A 20,362-nucleotide genomic window follows, 5' to 3' on the forward strand; every position below is an offset into this window, starting at 1 on the left:
GGAGCCTCCCAGTGTTCATAGCAGCACTATTTACAATTGCCAAGATACGGAGGCAACCTAAGGGTCCATCAATAGATGAATGGATAAAGAAGATGTAGTGTATACACACACAAACACACACACACACACAATGGAATATTACTCAGCCGTAAAAACGACTAAATCTTGCCATTTGCAGCAACATGGATGGCTTTACAGGGTATTAAGCTAAGTTAGATAAATCAGACAAAGACAAATACTGTATGATGTCAGTTACATGTAAAATCTAAAAAGTATGACAAACTAGTGACTAAAAACAAGAAGTAGATGCATAGATACAGAGAACAAACTAGTAATCTCCAGTGGTGAGAAGGAAGGGGGAAGGGGGAGTGATAAGGTAGGGGAAAAAAAAAGCATTATTATGGGATGACATGAAATCATGTGCATGAAATTCTGAAAACTCTAAGGCACTCTAGAATTTTAAGAATCTTTTAATCAATAATAACCATAAAAAAGATGATTTATGGTCTTCCGCTTTCCAGATCAGTATCTTTTTTAGCGAGGTGATGCGGTGTCAGGACAAACGCATAGCAGGAGAGGATTGTTCTAGAGATGGAAGGATGCTGAAAGGGGAGAGGTGGGATGGAAGGAGGCACAGACAGTCCTGGGCTGGAGTGAGTCCTGCAGCCCTCATCAGACTCGCTGGCAAGCATCTTAACCTGTAGGATACTCAGTTTATGTATTTGTAAACTGAGGGTAAACCAACCTGCAGTTCTGCTGTATTAGAGATAAAGGACATTCAGTTCCTGCTGCGTTGAATCCATCTTCAATCTTAGTGCAAACTTCCTAATTTCACAGGGTCTGTCTCTAACCAAGTCTCAAAGCTCCCTACTCCGGAGACTAAAAATGGTTCTCAAATGACATCAAATGGAACAAAGAGCTGGGCGCTGACTCTTTGTTCTGAGGTTTTGTTCAGAACTTGATAAGCCTTCCTGAGAGCTCCCGAGAAGTTGCCGGCCCACGAAAGCTTTCGTTGGTCCGGACACACGGATTCAGTCTCTCCACTTAGCAACAGTATTTGCCTCCTGCTTCAGAAAAAGAAACAAAAAAGTAAGCCTGCAGTTAAATACACCCACAAGGGCAAATCCCTGTGAAAGCCTGTCAAAAAAGAGCTGTGGGAAAGATGAGCTATAGCTCTACGCCTGGGTGAACTCCAATGAGGAAGCCACAAAGGGGAGGGAGGGTGGGCATGCAGGCTTGTCAGTTCCAGTCCCCCAAAGGGTTTCAGCTCTTCCCTCCTCCTGACTCCCGCTGCCCCACCACTAACCTCACTGTCATTGTTCCAGAACTGTTTTAACTGCTTCCTAATTCATCCCCCTGTCCCTCCATCTACAAGGCACTGTATACTATCACTGTCAAATTAAACAGCTGCCTTTTAGGGTGCGGCCGTTGACCTGACATGGCAGGAGAAATTTTTCTAAAGTGCGGATCTGATATCATCACTCCTCTGCTTAAAATCGGTCTGTGTACTTTGTATTATACTCCAGGTTAGTATTTTCTGCTGCTGCTGCTGCTGCTACTAAGTTGCTTCAGTTGTGTCCGACTCTGTGCGACCCGGTAGATGGCAGCCCACCAGGCTCCCCCATCCCTGGGATTCTCCAGGCAAGAACACTGGAGTGGGTTGCCATTTCCTTCTCCAATGCATGAAAGTGAAAAGTGAAAGTGAAGTCGCTCAGTCGTGTCCGACTCTTCGAGACGCCATGGACTGCAGCCTTCCAGGCTCCTCCGTCCATGGGATTTTCCAGGCAAGAGTACTGGAGTGGGGTGCCATTACCTTCTCCAATTTTCCTCTGGGCCCTGGTCATTTGCCTGCCTGGCTGTCTCCAAGATTACACTTTTGGAGGGAGGCCAGGGTTGGGTTGTGGGGACTCAGGGATCCCAACCACCTTATCAGAGCCATTCTATGCATCGTTTTCTCTGGTGCAAGCACACTAATCTTCCTTCAATTCCTCAAAAGCCTTCCTTCACTGCTGAATCTTCTCACATATTGTTTTTGCAAGATCATTATCCCTTTGATGCTTCCCCTAGCAAGTGCTTCTTCCTTATTTTACACCTTCTTCCCACAGAAAGCGTTCCCTGAACCCCTAGATGCTGCTGGCAGCCCAGCCTCATCCCCATGTGTTGTCTGATGGGCCCACAGTGTGGACTGATGCCCTTAGCAATCTTTCACCACCAGTAGGTATATTACATAAATAGCATTTGGAAAAAATGTTATCTTTGCCATGTTGACTTTGAAATGTAAGTACTAAAGCAAAACATGACAACCCAAAATACAGAGGTAGTATTTTGTCTTAAATCTTCGAAGCGTACCTTACAATGGATTTTCTTATAATTTGGCATTATCAGATTATTGATGAGTTTAGCAACTTTTTCCTTTTTCCTTCTACCTAATTTTATGATACTAGCGTTCTTGGTAGGTCTTGAATATTGTAGGTGTACATTAGTTTCATTTGGGGAAAAGAATATTCATTTTATTAATTGTGTTATGAATTGTGCTGTTGTAAAAGCCATTTGTATTGATTGTGTTGGAAGGAGAAATACAATCACTAAACTTGAAACTTTTTGTTTTGTTAGATAGTTACACATCATTTTTATAATGAAAAAGATAAATTACAGTATCTTTCCCTAAAAGAAAAGAAAGCTGCCAAATATTAGAGAATAACCACATTGTTTTCAGACTTATGATACCAACAGTTCAAAAACATCTTTAGACCTTTGAGAAATTTTACTTAATGAAAATTAAGCAGAAAAAAATTAATTTTTTGAAGAGTTTCATTTGTATGACTCAAAATTCAAAAGGTACCAAAGAATAAACAAGAATGTCCCTTCCACGCCTGTCTCTCAGTAGTAAAGTCCTCTCTTTGAGGCTATTGCACTGGTTTTGTATGGATTCTTGCAGAGATATTTTATGCATAAATAGACATCTATGTTTCTTCCCTGAATCTTGTTTGAACACTGGTAAACCATACTGTTTCTCAATTTTTTTGAACCTACCAAAGTATCTTGCAGATTGTTCCCTAACAGCCCCAATGAAAGTTTTCCTTATCTTTTTTTTTTTTTTAATGTCTACAGAGTATTATATATGTGTATGTGCTATAAATCACCCAAGCCTTTCTCCGAGTCTAAACAGTTGGGTTATTTCCAATACTTCCCAACCATAAACAACACCAAATACAGAACAATTTCATTCAACCTTCCTTCCATATAGGTGGGAGTAATCTAAACGATAAATAGCTAGCAGTGAACGATGAGGCCAGAGGTGATTTTGATAGATAGTCAAATTACCCTTCAAAGAAGCTGAATCAATTTACCTCCCCTTTAGCAAGAGCTAAGGTGGGAAAATATGACAAATCAATTTTCAGTTGGCCTTTAAGAAGCAGCATTGCTTCCTCTGTCTTAATACATTAGTTCAACAATAGCATCATTATTCTTCAGGATAGTAAGAAACTACATCAAGAGGCTATCAACTGTTAGAACACTAATGTTTCTTTGCAGATGCTGTCAAAGTTTTTTCCAGTCATTTTGACTAAAAGGCTGACATGCTGGTGAGATATACATATGAATTTGGGAACACATCCCAATAATCCAGGTCTGCTATACATTTGTCTGCTATAGGGGCCTCCCTGGTGGCTCAGATGATAAAGAAATCTGCCTTTACAGATCTGCTATGCAGGAGACATGGGTTTGATCCCTGGGTCTAATCCCTGGGTTGGGAAGATTCCCTGGAGGAGGGAGTGTTAACCCACTCCAGCATTCTTGCCTGGAGATTCCATGGTTACATTATTACATTCTTGGAGGAATGAACTCCCAAGAGGAGTCTTTTGGAGAAAAAGAATGTGTGTGCTTAGTTGCTCAGTTGTGTCTGACTCCTTGCAACCCCATGGACTATAGCCTGCCAGGCTCCTCTGTCCATGGGGATTCTCCAGGCAAGAATACTGGAATGGGTATCCCTGCCCTCCTCCAGGGGATCTTCCCAACCCAGGGACTGAACGCAGGTCTCTTGCAGTGCAGGTGGATTCTTTACCATCTGAGCCACCAGGGAAGCCCAGGTTAAATGTGATGGCTATGGTGGTGTTCACATTCTTTGCGTTTATTCAGTCTTACATAATTTTGTTCTGTAAAGGTCATTTGGGATTATGAAGGGGTGTCCTTAAATCTTGTTGCACAATTGGCAGGTGATTTATTTCTATACATATTATCAGACAAAGGATCTTCTCCATCAAACTTTTATATAACTTAATCCTTTCTGGTTATGAAGGGCCAGTGCTACGTTGCTAGTGTGTGCTATGTTGCAGCCAGATTATTAGGGTCCCATGAAAGTTGAACTACTACATTTTATTCCACCTGAATTTTTCTATACAAATTCAATTTAGTTTGTTTGCTGATGTGTTACTGTTAAATGTGTTCGACTCAAACGTTCATCTCGCATACACTATCTCTATGAAATACACCAGTTACACCAAATTTGTTCTGCCCCCCTGATTTCCCCCCCACAAACAACTTTTCCCTTGTTTATCTAATATTTGATACCAGAGGATGAGGTGCTAACCACCCTATTACAAGCAGGGCTACCCTTTGCTGACATGTAATGTCTTGCCTGGAGAATCCCAGGGACGGCGGAGCCTGGTGGGCTTCCGTCTATGGGGTCACACAGAGTCGGACACGACTGACGTGACTTAGCAGCAGCAGCAGCAGTGTCTTGACAATCCGCCAGGTGGAGCACTTTCACCTTAGGGAGTGCAGTGAGTAGGGTCTCTGAATTTGGGGTGGTCTGTGTCCGCCTCAGCAGGCTTCAGCAATATGTGAACCGTGAACTCCCAGATGTTCAAGCAGGTTTTAGAAAAGGCAGAGGCACCAGAGATCAAATTGCCAACATCCGCTGGATCATGGAGAAAGCAAGAGACTTCCAGAAAAACATCTATTTCTGCTTCATTGACTATGCCAAAGCCTTTGACTGTGTGGATCACAATAAACTGTGGAACATTCTGAAAGAGATGCGACTCCCAGACCACCTGACCTGCCTCTTGAGAAACCTGTATGCAGGTCAGGAAGCAACAGTTAGAACTGGACATGGAACAACAGACTGGTTCCAAATAGGAAAAGGAGTGTGTCAAGGCTGTATATTGTCACCTTGCTTATTTAACTTATATGCAGAGTACATCATGAGGAACGCTGGGCTGGAAGAAGCACAAGCTGGAATCAAGATTGCCGGGAGAAATATCAATAACCTCAGATATGCAGATGACACCACCCTTATGGCAGAAAGTGAAGAGGAACTCAAAAGCCTCTTGTTGAAAGTGAAAGAGGAGAGTGAAAAGGTTGGCTTGAAGCTCAACATTAAGAAAACGAAGATCATGGTATCTGGTCTCATCACTTCATGGGAAATAGATGGGGAAACAGTGGAAACAGTGCCAGACTTTATTTTTTTGGGCTCCAAAATCACTGCAGATGCTGATTGCAGCCATGAAATTAAAAGACGCTTGCTCCTTGGAAGGAAAGTTATGACCAACCTTGATAATATATTGAAAAGCAGAGACATTACTTTGCCAACCAAGGTCCGTCTAGTCAAGGCTATGGTTTTTCCCGTGGTCATGTATGGATGTGAGAGTTGGTCTGTGAAGAAAGTTGATCGCCGAAGAATTGATGCTTTTGAACTGTGGTGTTGGAGAAGACTCTTGAGAGTCCGTTGTACCGCCAGGAGATCCAACCAGTCCATTCTAAGGGAGATCAATCCTGGGTGTTCATTGGAAGGACTGATGCTAAAGCTGAAGCTGCAATACTTTGGCCACCTCATGCGACGAGTTGACTCACTGGAAAAGACTCTGATGCTAGGAAAGGTTGGGGGCGGGAGGAGAAGGGGACGACCGAGAATGAGGTGGCTGGATGGCATCACCGACTCTGTGGACATGAGTTTGGGTGAACTCTGGGAGTTGGTGATGGACAGGGAGTCCTGGCGTGCTGTGATTCATGGGGTCGTGGAGAGTTGGACATAGCTGAGCGACTGAACTGAACTGAACTGATGTCCGCCTCACATGCAAGCAAAGTAATGTTCAAAATTCTTCAAGCCAGGCTTCAACAGTATGTGAACCGTGAACTTCCAGATGATCAAGCTGGATTTAGAAAAGGCAGAGGAACCAGAGATCAAATTGCCAACATCTGCTGGGTCATCGAAAAAGCAAGAGAGTTTCAGAAAAACATCTACTTCTGCTTTATTGACTACGCCAAAACCTTTGACTGTGTGGATCACAATAAACTGTGGAAAATTCTGAAAGAGGTGGGAATACCAGACCACCTGACCTGCCTCCTGAGATATCTTTATGCAGCTCAAGAAGCAACAGTTAGAACCACTCATGGAAAAACAGACTGATTCCAAATCGGGAAAGAAGTATGTCAAGGCTGTATATTGTCACCCTGCTTATTTAACTTATATGCAGAATACGTCATACGAAATGCTGGGCTGGATGAAGCACAAGCTGGAATCAAGATTGCTGGGAGAAATATCAATAACCTCAGATATGCAGATGACATCACCCTAATGGCAGAAAGTGAAGAGGAACTAAAGAGCCTGCTGATGAAGGTGAAAGAGGAGAGTGAAAAAGCTGGCTTAAAACTCAACATTCAGAAAACTAAGATCATGGCATAAGGTCCCATCAGTTCAATTCAGTTGCTCAGTTGTATCCGACTCTTTGCGAACCCATGAACTGCAGCACGCTAGGCCTCCCTGTCCATCACCAACTCCCGGAGTTCACTCAAACTCATGTCCATAGAGTCGGTGATGCCATCCAACCATCTCATCCTCTGTCGTCCCCTTCTCCTCCTGCCCTCAATCTTTCCCAGCATCAGGGTCTTTTCAAATGAGTCTGCTCTCCCCATCAGATGGCCAAAGTATTGGAGTTTCAGCTTCAACATCAGTCCCTCCAATGAACACCCAGGACTGATTTCCTTTAGGATGGACCAGTTGGATCTCCTTGCAGTCCAAGGGACTCTCAGGAGTCTTCTCAAACACCACAGTTCAAAAGCATCAATTCTTCTGTCCTCAGCTTTCTTTATAGTCCAACTCTCACATCCATACATGACTACTGGAAAAACCATAGCCTTGACTAGTTGGACCTTTGTTGGCAAAGTAATGTCTCTGCTTTTTAATATGCTGTCTAGGTTGGTCATAACTTTCCTTCCAAGGAGTAAGTGTCTTTTAATTTCATGGCTGCAATCACCGCAGTGATTTTGGAGCCCAGAAAAATAAAGTATGACACTGTTTCCACTGTTTCCCCATCTATTTCCCATGAAGTGATGGGACCGGATGCCATGATCTTAGTTTTCTGAATGTTGAGGTTTAAGCCAGCTTTTTCACTCTCCTCTTTCACTTTCATCAAGAGGCTCTTTAGTTCTTTTTCATTTTCTGCCATAAGGGTGGTGTCAATATCTGAGGTTATTGATGTTTCTCCCGGCAATCTTGATTCCAGCTTGTGCTTCTTCCAGCCCAGTGTTTTTCATGATGTACTCTGCATATACACTAAATAAGCAGGGTGACAATATACAGCCTTGACGTACTCCTTTTCCTATTTGTAACCAGACTGTTGTTCCATGTCTGGTTCTAACTGTTGTTTCCTGATCTTTATACAGGTTTCTCAAGAGGCAGATCAGGTGGTCTGGTATTCCCATCTCTTTCAGAATTTTCCACAGTTTATTGTGATTCACACAGTCAGAGGCTTTGGCGTAGTCAATAAAGCAGATGTTTTTCTGGAACTCTCTTGCTTTTTTGATGATCCAGTGGATGTTGGCAATTTGATCTCTGGTTCCTCTGCCTTTTCTAAAACTAGCTGGAACATCTGGAAGTTCACAGTTCACGTATTACTGAAGCCTGGCTTGGAGAATTTTGTCCCATGCCTTCATGGCAAATAGATGGGGAAACAATGGAAACAGTGACAGACTATTTTCTTGGGGTTCCAAAATCATTGCAGATGGTGACTGCAGCCATGAAATTAAAAGACACTTGCTCCTTGGAAGAAAAGCTATGGCCAACCTAGATAACATATTAAAAAGCAGAGACATTACTTTGCCAACAAAAGTCTGTCTAGTTAAAGCTATGGTTTTTCCAATAGTCATGTATGGATGTGAATGTTGTACTATGAAGAAAGCTGAGCATTGAAGAATTGCTGCTTTTGAACTGTGATGTTGGAAAAGACTCTTGAGAGTCCCTTGGACTGCAAGGAGATTCAACCAGTCAATCCTAAAGGAAATCAATCCTGAATTTTCACTGGAAGGACTAATGCTGAAGCTGAAATTTCAATACTTTGTCCATTTGATGCGAAGAACTGACTCATTGGAAAAGACCCTGCTGCTGGGAAAAATTGAAAGCAGGAGGAGAAGGGGACAGAGGATGAGATGGTTGGATGGCATCACCGACTCCATGGACATGAGTTTGAGCAAGCTCTGGGAGTTGGTGATGGACCGGGAAGCCTGGCGTGCTTCAGTCCGTGGGGCCCCAAAGAACTGGGACACTGAACACCAAGTGTCTCCCAGATGCGACTGGGAGACTGAACAGCAACAATAGTGTCCCTGGTAAAATGGAGGTGGACAGTGTGGAATGCAGTTGGAGTCTGAAGTTTCAGATGAGCAAGTGCCACATCCAGGTCTCAGATGCATCGTTGGTCCAGGTGAAGTTCAGCATCTCTGGTGTGAACCACCTGTAGAAACAAGTCAAATCCTACTGTTAGGGGCTGGGTTGCATTGCCCATTCCTGCCTCCTTGCAAATTCATACACTGAAGTCCTAAACCCCAGCAGTTTAGAATGTGACCTTATTTGGAGAGAAGGTTTTTACTGAGACGATAAAACTAAAATAAAGTCGCTAAGGGGGGCCCTAAGTCAATATGATTGGTGTCCTTATAAGAAAGGACATTTTGGACACTGACATACCTAGAGGGAAGACAGCCATGGGCGTCAAAGATAAAGGCCTGGAACAGATCCTTCTCGCACCACCCTCAGAAAGAACCAACCCTACTGACACCTGGATTTTGGGCTTCTAGCCTCCAGAGCTGTGGACCATATATTTCTGTCATTTAAGCCTCTCAGCTTGTAGTATTTTTGTTATTGCAGCTCAAGCAAACCAATATACCCGCCCCCCTACACACACACACATTTTGGGAGAATTTAAGTGAGCTGAGTTTAAGCATTTAATATGCTAGAAGTATTTGCTCCACATAAAGTGAGAGCTAACAATGTAAACCGAGCTATACTTTACAGATATTTATCAAAAGTGAATGAACTTGATGTACAGAAAGCCATGCAGAAATCCTCTTCATATGGGAACAAGTGGTGAGCTAACAATAAGTGACTCTATATTGCTTGACACACACAAATGGGGGCTGCTAAAGGCTCCAGCCAGCTCTTACTCTGTGGCATTTTAACTGCACTGCTGTGATGGAGGTGAAAAGAGGAAACTGTGCTTAGGCAGGAAATTAAGGAGATGCTGTATATATTTTTATGTGTTATGAGATGGTTGGAGGGCATCACCGACTCAATGGACATGAGTTTGAGTAAACTCCGGGAGTTGGCAATGGACAGGGAGGCCTGGCATGCTGCAGTCCATGGGGTCACAAAGAGTCGGACACGACTGAGCGACTGAACTGAACTGAACTAAGATAAGCAAATATATATATCTATGAAAACCCATGAGAGAATGCATTTGGGTCTGGGTGTAGTTGTGTGAAAATATGTGTATGTTAGAAAGAAAAAGTAGAGAAGAGTTGGATTTGCAAGAAACGGATATGGGAGTAAGGAGAATGTATTGCTAAGGGGAGAGATGTTTGTGTGACAAGTGTGTGTGTAAGAGAGAGAAGAGAGGAAGAGAAATCTTCAGTGTTGGTGGAAAGAAACACATGTGAGAGACGTATGTATGTGAGAAAGAGCCACGTGCATATTTGAAGCGTGTGCACCACGTGCATTTAAGGGAGCAGATATGTTTGTAAGGAACACATGTGTGCAGCACATGCACACACATGTAAAGGGGACATGTGTGTGAGCGTGTGTGTGTGAGAGGGAGAGAAGACTGTGTGCGTGATTCTTTAGGATAATGCTGGTGAAAGAAAAAATATGCCCAGAAGCCATGTCTAATTGCCTTCCTGACCCCATGGCCTCCGCGAACCCTGCCTCCTGAACGAGCTCAGAGATTGACAGTGCCTTTGTAAGTCTGAGGTTGGCCACCACAGTTTTTTAGTTTGGTCCTGTTTTTGTCAACAACATTTTAAACTAGATTGAGTCCCATCATGTAAGAAAATATCTTGAAATTACTGTTTTCAAGTTTTAGTTCAAGTTCAGTAAAGACAAAATAAGTAGCTTTTTCAGGAAGAAAAAGCTAATTATTTGTATTTGTGTGCTTGTCTTTAAATCAGTGAACTAGGAGCAGAGAGATGATTCATCAGGCAGGAAAAAAAATACACAACGAAAAAATAAAACATTCATTGAGCGTCATTTCTTATCTAATTCTTCATTGATAGGAGTCTTTCTATTTCTAGAACTTATTATAGATTTAAAAAATAGGATTCAGTGGTTTCCTCAAAGTCATTGTATCAATCAGCTGAGGCATGGGACATCTTCCTAAGAATTTTTCCTTAGCAGGAATCTCATATTCACTTCGATTCTTCTGGTGAATCAAATCATATTTTTGTCTTTATTAAAAGTGACTTCCTGGGGACTTCCCTGGCAGTCCAGTGGTTGGAAATTTGCCTTCCAGTTCAGGTGGCATGGGTTTGATCTCTGGTAATGGAGCTGGCCTCCCACATGTCTCATGGCCACAAAACCAGAAAACAAACAACAGAGACAATATTGTAACTAATTCAGTGGGGACTTTAAAAATGGTCCACATCCAAAAAAATCTTTAAAACTGACTTTCTTTTTAATGTTGGTTTTCAAAGAAAGGAATGCATTTTTTGAATGACTTTCACATAATGGTGGTTAAGCAGACAAACTATGGCACATGGGCCAAAATCTGTTTTGCTATCTAGCTGGTTCCAGATAGGAAAAGGAGTACGTCAAGGCTGTATATTGTCACCCTGCTTATTTAACTTATATGCAGAGTACATCATGAGAAACGCTGGGCTGGAAGAAGCACAAGCTGGAATCAAGATTGTCGGGAGAAATATCAATAACCTCAGATATGCAGATGACACCACCCTGATGGCAGAAAGTGAAGAGGAACTAAAAAGCCTCTTGATGAAAGTGAAAGAGGAGAGTGAAAAGGTTGACTTGAAGCTCAACATTCAGAAAACAAAGATCGTGGCATCTGGTCCCATCACTTCATGGGAAATAGATGGGGAAACAGTGGAAACAGTGTCAGACTTTATATTTTTGGGCTCCAAAATCACTGCAGATGCTGATTGCAGCCATGAAATTAAAAGACGCTTACTCCTTGGAAGGAAAGTTATGTCCAACCTAGACAGCATATTAAAAAGCAGAGACATTACTTTGCCAACAAAGGTCCGTCTAGTCAAGGCTATGGTTTTCCCAGTGGTCATGTATGGATGTGAGAGTTGGACCGTGAAGAAGGCTGAGTGCTGAAGAATTGATGCTTTTGAACTGTGGTGTTGGAGAAGACTCTTGAGAGTCCCTTGGACTGCAAGGAGATCCAACCAGTCCATTTTAAAGGAGATCAGTCCTGGGTATTCATTGGAAGAACTGATGCTGAAGCTGAAACTCCAATACTTTGGCCACCTCATGTGACGAGTTGACTCACTGGAAAAGACTGATACTGGGAGGGATTGGGGGCAGGAGGAGAAGGGGACGACAGAGAATGAGATGGCTGGATGGCATCACCGACTCTATGGACATGAGTTTGAGTGAACTCTGGGAGTTGGTGATGGACAGGGAGGCCTGGCGTGCTGTGATTCATGGGGTCGCAGAGTCAGACACGACTCAGCGACTGAACTGAATCGAACCCTTCAATAAAAGGTTTCCTGACCTTGTTCTGTAGAATTTTATTTGCTTGATAAAATTTAAGCTGTCAAAATGCAAGGGAAAAAAAGTAAGTGTAGTGATGATTCGTTTAGCAATTGTACTAAGTAATCTGCACCATAGAATCAGCATATTAGTTAGGATTAACACAGTTATTCTACACATGTTTTTACTGCAGTGGTTGAAAAGCAGTGCATTCCCTAGAAACACAAATGCAGTTGAGAATGTCCATTGCAGTCTTATTTCTTTTCATTTCTTGCTTTTGTGTGTGTGTGTGTGTGTGTGGTCATGTGGTATGTGGCATCTTAGTTTCTCAACCAGGGATTGAACCTGTGGCACCCTGCAATAGAAGCATGGAGTCTTAACCACTGTGCCAGGGAAGTCCCACAGCAATCTTATTTTTAATCTTGAAAAACTGATCAACTCAAACATCGATCAACAGAAAAATGTCTATACAAGCCAAGCCGTTCATGCAATGGAACACTATCCAGTACTTAAAATGAATAGCCTAGGGTCATATGTATGACAGGCTTCCCAGTTGGTGCAGGGGTCAAGAATCTGCCTGTCAAGTAGAAGGTGTGGGTTTGATCCTTGGGTGGGGAAAAATCCCCTGGAGGAGGACATAGCAACCCACTCCAGTATTCCTGCCTGGGAAATCCCATGGACAGAAGCACCTGGTGGGCTACAGTGCACAGGGCTGCAAAGAGTTGGATACAACTTAGTGACTGAACAACAACAACATTTGTATGATGAGATGACTCTTAAGCATAACATTGAGTGAAATGGCATAAAACAAACCGACTGGGTTACATAACGAAATGCAGAACATAACACAGAGAAAGCTGTAAAACTGGTAAACATGTTCTATTTGAATATGTGGATATGTAGTAGTAACTTGAACACATGCATATGTAGTAATGGTATGAAAACATTGCTGAGATGTTTTAAAGGGGTGCTGGGGGTGTTAATTTGGCAGAGAACCGGGATCAGGGAGGGCTGTCCAGGGGCTTTAACTGCATTGTGATATTTATTTCTTAGGAGAAAATCTGAATTAAGTATGGCAAGAGGTTAGGATTAGCTGGTTCTTGGGCACACACAGAGCGGCTGACGAACTTACTCTCTCTAATGTGCCTCTGAAATATTTTATGATAAGAAAAGTGATGGTACCGCCAACCAGAGGATGGGAAATCTACAGAGATTAAGGCAGTATTTTTACCCTGAGCCTGCTGAGTGCTGGCACTGGCTGGGGGCCGGACCCTCATTCCTCATGTAATGATTCAGCTCAGTGAACTGTGACTATCTTCCCCATCCTCAAGGACAGTGTCAGACTGGCCCAAGGCCACCGTGCGAGTCGTGGGGGTGAGTGCCCCAGAGGTTTCAGGGCTGGTCTTTGACTCTACCTCTGTGCCAGGCACGCAGGTTCCTGAAATCACAGGGGCCCCTCTTTTGGCTTATAAAGATAAAAGAAATCTGGAGTTTTACTCCTGTCCTGTGCTCATCCCTCGGGCTACATCAGCACCAGCCTCCCCTGAGAGGTCTGCAAAGATTTCTTGGAGGTTCCTGGGTTCCTTCCTTCCTTTCATTCATTCTACCCGACCCTGGGGCCAGGGGAGGTTCCACCCGCAAGTGCCTGGCATTTCAGAAGCTTTCTCTTCTGCTGGCCTCAGACAGGCTCCCTGGTGGGCCGCTGGCAGTTGGGGACCCTAGTCCCCCATGCCCTGCTTTGAGCCGTTGGCAGACAGAAGGGTGCGGGGAGCCGGGACCGTGGGCGCCCGACCGACGTGGCCCTCCGCCAGGCTCAGTCCGGGGGCCCGGGGTCCTAGGTGCGGAGCCTTTGGGAAGCCTGGGCTCCGCTCCTGCCGCCTCCCAGACTTGCCTGGCCGCCTCGCCACTGGGCGCCTGGGTCCCAAGCGACAAAACAACCTGTGTTCTCCCACGGTTCTCCCAACGTCTGTCCTAACTCTCGCCCCTACTCAGCCTCCGGGGGCCGGAGGGGCTCCCAGTGTGGCCCCGCGGGAAGGTGGGCGGTGTGCTGGGGGCGGAACGGGGAAGCTGCCGGAGGACTCCCCGGGGGAGATCGGAGAAGAAAGCCGGCGGCGCCCCTCGTCCGCTGCCGGGCCCGGCAGGTGGGGAGGTCGGACTTCGGCGAGGAGGGCGCAGGGCAGGGCGAGGGGACCCGGCCCGGGCAGGGGGCGCCGCGTTCTCGGCGGGGCGAGGACCCGGATCGGCGGGCGGGCGCCGAGCTTGGCTCCGGCCCTCGAACCTCCTCCCCTCGCCCGACGCCTCCCCGCTCTGTCCCCCGCGCCGCCCTCGCCACTAACCGTCCCCAGCGTGGTCCCGGGGGCGGCCGAGCCCACCGCCGGCCCTCCTCCGCGGTAGGCCAGAAGACCTGGAGAAGCGGACTCCGGGGGCGGCGGGGGGTCAGGGGTCAGTCCCGGGCGCTGGCCCTGCTCCGCAGATCCGGGCTTTGCCGCGCGCCCCCTGGCCGGCCGAGCCCGGGAGCTGGGGAGTGAGCGCGCGGGCGGCTGGGCCGGCCCTCCGACGGCGGCGGGCGCACCGGAGCGGGGCCGCGGCGGCGCGAGGACAAAGGGCCGCGGTAAGAGCTGCCGCGCGCCGGCCCCGGGGCGAGCGAGGGGACCGCTCGCCGCCCAGCGCCCCGGGGAAGTGCCAGCGAGGGTACGAGCGGGTGGACCCGGGCACTTTCCCTGCCCCGATCGCCGGGAGGCTGCGGAAATGTCGGGGTTCAACCCCGAGGGCGCGTGGGGATGTGGGTGCGTGCGTGCGTGTGAGTGTGTGTGAGAGAGAGGGATCGGCCAGGGTTAGAGTTGGATGGACTTGGAGCGCGCGCTCAGCGCGCGCACAGGGTCCCCGCTCGGTAGGTGAGAGCTGATAAAAATGACACTGATGGTGGTGGTCACTATTTTGAGGGTGTGCACGCGTGCATGCATGCGTGTCCACGCCTCTGTGTTTGGAGAAGCTGGAGCCGGAGGTGGCGGCTCTAACTTCCCAGCACTTGGGACGCGGCAGAAAATGGGGTTTCTTTCCAAAACCGCCCTGGGACCTTCCTGGAGGGGCTCCGACCCTTGGTAAGGCTGGTTCAGAAGAGGCGAGCGCTTAGTCGCTGGATCCCAGTTTGGGGTTTTGGGAACAAAGGCTGCTTCCCTGAAGTCCAAGAAGGTGTGTGTGTGTGTGTGTGTGTGTGTGTGTGTGGCCTCCAGGGCGCCACGCGGGGTGGACGCGATGGTCATTCATGGAGAAGGATGTTGGGCCATTTTGCTGTCAAAGCCTCTTTTGATCACTGGTCTTGAAGACCAGCAAAAAAGAGGAACTACTTAATTTGTGTACTGAAGCTTTGTTTAATAAACTTTGCTTATAGAGGTAAGTGTTACTCAGGACTTGGAAGATTTCTTTAGTATCTCTTTTAAACCATGTGCAAATTTGATTTGTTAAAAACTTTTATTCCTAGTGAGAGCATTTTAACACTGCTATGTTAGATCTGAGGGAAGGGTAGAGGTCTGGGAGGGTTCTGACCTTCATCTGACATAAACCAGTTGTTTTAATGTCACCTGGTTTGCAGCATTTTGTAGGAAAACGTTATTGGAAGTTTTAAAGGCCAGTTAGACTCCTACCCCTGACCTAGAATGTCTTAAATCTCTGGGCAGATTTGGAGAATTCCTTATATCCAATCTGTTGTTTCTAGAGCACTGTTTTGGGTTTGCTCAGAGAAGTTTGTTTCTAGGAAACAAAAACCAAATTAAAAATGTTAGACAATTAAATGAAACACAGGTGAGGAGTTGTTTCCAGGAGACTTTTCATACCAAAATCTGGTTGATTTAAAGTTTGCATTTGTAGTCTGTGACATTTTCCATCCCCCACAGCAGTGGATAAGGTGGGCTGCTGTTCATTCTGGAACAAGTTTTTTTGTTTTTTTAATGGAAGTGTAGTTGATGTACAATATTATGTAAGTTTCAGGTGTACAATATAGTGATTCATAGTTTTAAAGGTTATCCTCCATTTACAGTCATTATAAAGTATTGGGTATATTACCTGTGTTGCACAGTATATCCTTGTGGCTTTTTTGGTACCTAAGAGTTTGTACGTCTTCATCCCCTACTCTTCACCCATCCCTCATCACTCCCCACTGGTAACCACTAGTTTGTTCTCAGTATCTGTGAAGCTGCTTCTTGTTTGCTATATTCACTAGTTTGTTGTAGTTTTTAGAGTTCACATATAAGTGATGTCATGCAGTATTTGTCTTTGACTTATTTCAGTAGAGTAATACCCTCCACGTCCTTCCATGTCACTGCCAATGGCAATATCCCATTCTTTTTATGGCTGAGTAATACTCTACATCTTCTGTATCTGTTCATCTATTGACAGACACTTCGGTTGCTTCCATGTCTTGGCTTTTGTAAATAATGCTGCTATGAACATTGGGTACGTGTAGTTTTTAGAATTAGTGTTTTTGGGAAGAAGTGTTCTTTAAAGGGTAAGAAGTAAGTTGAGGTTGAAATTGAAATTCCATTCTAGCCTTTTTTGTTATTGCTTAACAAATGGCTTGTCTGTGGTTTAAGATGTTTTTAGCTAATGAAAAGAGCCACTTGCACCACTGCCTGTAATCTTTTACTGGGTGGGTAATTTGAAGCTACACTTTAATATCTGTATTTTTGCCTTGTCATTTTTAATAGGAGAGTTTATAACCTAGAGTCTGTCTAAAGATTTCTGTGCTTAGTGTGAAGTTGATTACTCGTTCATTTAGTAAGCAATTGGCTGAACTTTTATGGTATTACAGATGTTCAGTGTACTGCTACCATTTTAATTGACATTAGAAACCCCCATTTTAAGAAAATTGTGTCTAGTTTGTGGATTCAAAATTTGAATTAGTTGGCAATTCCAGAATGTTCACAGGCAATCTCAAAGTAGAGCTGATTAGTGGTGAAAATATTCAGAATGAAAAGAAGACAGACTATAATTTAAAGAGAGGCAGGCTCCCCACACCCTGCTCCATGCCCAAGCATAGTCCTCACTATTGAATGGGACCAGGATATTTAAACAAAGAATGTGGTATGGATGCTTCATGTTTTAAGTGGGGAAAGGGAGCTTGCTTTTAATAACCCACATTTCCCTGTCGTAGCATGCTTTAGTGGTTCTGTTCTGTTTCCCCTCAGAAGCCTCCAGGGCTTTTGTGGGGGTAACTGACTGTTAGGGCTGGCTGAGGGTAGCACGTAGAACCCTGGCCTGGCCATTCCAGAGGGTCCATGGACTTCGAAACCCTTCAAAAGATTGCAGTTAATCTTTGCAGTTTGTACACTGCTTAATGGGCACACTTGTCTTTTAGGTTCAGTTTCTGAGTATACAGCTAAATTATAGTACTTTAGCTAATCGCCCTTTACAAAAACAGTACAATGAGGAAGACTACTGTAGGAATTATATTTGTGACATAAAATTGAAAAACCTGCAGAAGAGTTAAAAAAAAGAAGAAAGTCGGAAATCTAAGATCCAGATATAATTACTGCTAATTCTTTGGTGTGTTTTTTCTGGTCTTAAAATTAAGTTCTGTATGCTTCTGATCATATGTATATATATGTATATATTATGTATATACATAATTATGTATATATATTTATCCACTTAAGAGAATACAAAATTGTAATTTAAAATAACATCAATGAAATAATAAGTGTAATTCATGCCATTTTGTCATTATTATGAATATGGCTTCCCTGGTGGCTCAGTTGGTAAAGTGTCTGTCCACAATGCAGGAGACCTGGGTTCAGTCCCTGGAGAAGGAAATGGCAACCCACTCCAATACTCTTGCCTGGAGAACGCCATGGACAGAGGATCCTGGTGGCTATAGTCCATGGGGTCACAAAGAGTTGGACACGACTGAGTGACTAACACTTTCACTTTTCATTATGAATATACTTATTAGTTCATTGATATTGTCATTTTAAATAACAATTTTGTATTCTTTTGTGTGGATAAATTGTATATTATCTAGCAGACTCTTGGGCTTTTCCTTTTATTTGTGCTTTTGATTTTCTTTCCATCTTGATAAAACATAATTGATTGATGGTAGTATATATTTCTGAAACTTGACTGCCTCTGTGTGTGTGTGTGTGTGTGTGTGTGCGTGCGTGTGCTGTGCACATGCTCTGTTGGGTCCTTAGAAAATGGCAAAAAGTTTAACTTCAGTGATATATATTGGGAAAGGATGCAGTTTTGCCTTAGTCTTCTCAATCTCTTATTTCCTCTTAATTATCTTTTATGCCATTTATTTGTCTTCGTAACACAATAATTTGCATTTTCTTTATCCCACCAAATTATGGACTTGAAGATAGCAATTTGTGTCTTCATTTTGTTTGACTCCCTCTAGTGGTCAGCCAAGGCCTGGCATGTCACAGATGTTCAAAATAATCTTTTGCAGGGAGTATATTTCAGGGCCTTTGTGGGAATCCAAGTCCTCATAAAGATGTGCAATGACAAATCTTGATCCAATTGACTCCTGTTACCTTTTTATTGTGGAAAAACTTCAAATGTCTACAAAAGTAGAAAGGCTGTCTAATGAACTTCTGTGTGATCTCACCCAGTTCTACAATTGCGAACACTTTGTCAATTTTGTTTTTTCGGTCTCCTCCCTCCCTACACTGCAACCCTCCTGAATTACCTTGAAGTAAATCCAAGACATTACAGCATTTCATACCTCAGTTCTCAAATTGTAGTTGCTGGACCAGCAGCTTTGGCATACCCAGAGAATGTGTACAAAATGCAGATTCTCAGGCTCCACACTCAGCACTACTCAGAAGCTCTGGGAAGGGGGAGATTGGCCAGAAATCTGAGGTTTAGCAAGCCTTCTAAGTGATTCTGATGAACAGCCATGCTTGAGAACCACAGATCTATGAAGGTAGCCAAGAGATCTATTATATAAACTCTAAAAACCAGAAACACTGCCCCCCACCCCACGCACACACAGAAACAAAAACCTGCTGGAAATTGTGCATTTACCCATTACTGAGTTTGAGAACTCAGTCCTATGTCAGTTTCTCCCCTTTGTGCAGAGTGATCTTAACCGTGGGGTGACTGTGAGATCTTTTGTTGATCAGGAACTCTGATTGATAGTTATAGTTCTTGACTCAAAAAGATTTGGAAAGGAAATTATCAGATAAAATCTTCCTGAATTGAGGTATATGTAGGCAATTTTCACTTCAAAAAATAAGAAAAGGTTGAAAACCACTTCGGGGGACACACCAGATTTGCAGTTCTGTATTCCTTTATTTGATGTCTTATCTCCCCCGTGGCACATGGTAACTGCTGTGAAGGAGCAAGTCTGCCTTGTTCACCGTCCTGTTCCAGCACCCAGCACCCAGCACCCAGCACAATGGCTGGCCCACAGTATGTGCTCAGTAAATATTTGAGGAATGAATGAGCTTTGTTCTTTAGGGAACTTACAGAACTCTGCACAGAGCCAAGCCTAATACTGGTAGAAACAATTGGAGAACTATTAAGGGTTCTATTTTGAGGTCTTGACTACAGTGTAGGAGGAGAATTTGAGCCAAAAGGTCAGTTAGTTTCGAATCTGTCAAGTGAAAGTATTTATTATGTTCTTAGCAATGTCTTCTGGAGAGATGTATGGAGGGCCACACAAGAGAAGAGTAAAACAAGGGGCTCATGCGTATAAGAGTATGTCATTGGTTGCTAACTACATTGCATTCCAGTGCTTTCAGGCACAAGAATTAGCTGAATAATATTAAATAATAATCGTTATAGCCACTACAATCTTTGGGCATCTACCAGTGAAAAAGTACTTTAAGGAAATTACCTAAATATCTGTTCCTTGATATGAACTAATTGGTACATTTTGAAATTTTGTATTTTAATAAAATAAATTAAAAACTCATTGATGTCTTCATTTGTAAAAATGAAAAACAAGGTTAGAAAGTTGTTTCCAAAATTTTTAAATATGTTGGCATTGGTGGTCTGTAAAGGCAACAGGTGTTTCAGCAACAAAATCCCATCAGTTATTTAACACATAGGTTTTCCTGGTGGCTCAGTGGTAAAGAACCCACCTGCCAGTGCAGGAAACATGAGTTTGATCCCTGGCTTGGGAAGATCTCCTAGAGAAGGAAATGGCAACCCACTCCAGTATTCTTGCCTGGGAAATCCCATGGACAGAGGAGCCTGGTGGGCTACAGTCCATGGGGTCACAAAAGAGTAGGAGATGACTTAGCAAATAAATGACAACAACATTTAATATATAAATATTTATCGAGTTGATATTTTGTGCCAAGTACTGGTCTAAGTGCTGAAGATACAGTAGTGAACAAAAGAGGCGATTCCTGCCCTGTTGGAACTTACATTTTAGCAGTAAGACTG

At 44.0% G+C, this 20,362-nt stretch overlaps 1 protein-coding gene across 5 annotated transcripts in view; it reads left to right on the forward strand.

Annotated features, from left to right (window-relative positions):
- Positions 1–14,474: 14,474 nt before the first annotated feature.
- Positions 14,475–20,362, forward strand: part of GREB1 (growth regulating estrogen receptor binding 1) — a 131,116-nt gene continuing 125,228 nt past the window's right edge. For 4 of the 5 annotated variants that reach the window (XM_088841195.1, XM_088841193.1, XM_088841192.1 and 1 more), the window contains exon 1: positions 14,475–14,585. The gene's annotated coding sequence lies outside the window, so the exon portion shown is untranslated. The other variant, XM_055399923.2, reaches the window with a different exon arrangement.

The sequence above is a fragment of the Moschus berezovskii genome, chromosome 11 (genome assembly GCF_049115385.1).
Source record: "Moschus berezovskii isolate FMDL1 chromosome 11, NW_MosBer_1.0, whole genome shotgun sequence".
NCBI classification, from domain to species: Eukaryota; Metazoa; Chordata; class Mammalia; order Artiodactyla; family Moschidae; genus Moschus; species Moschus berezovskii.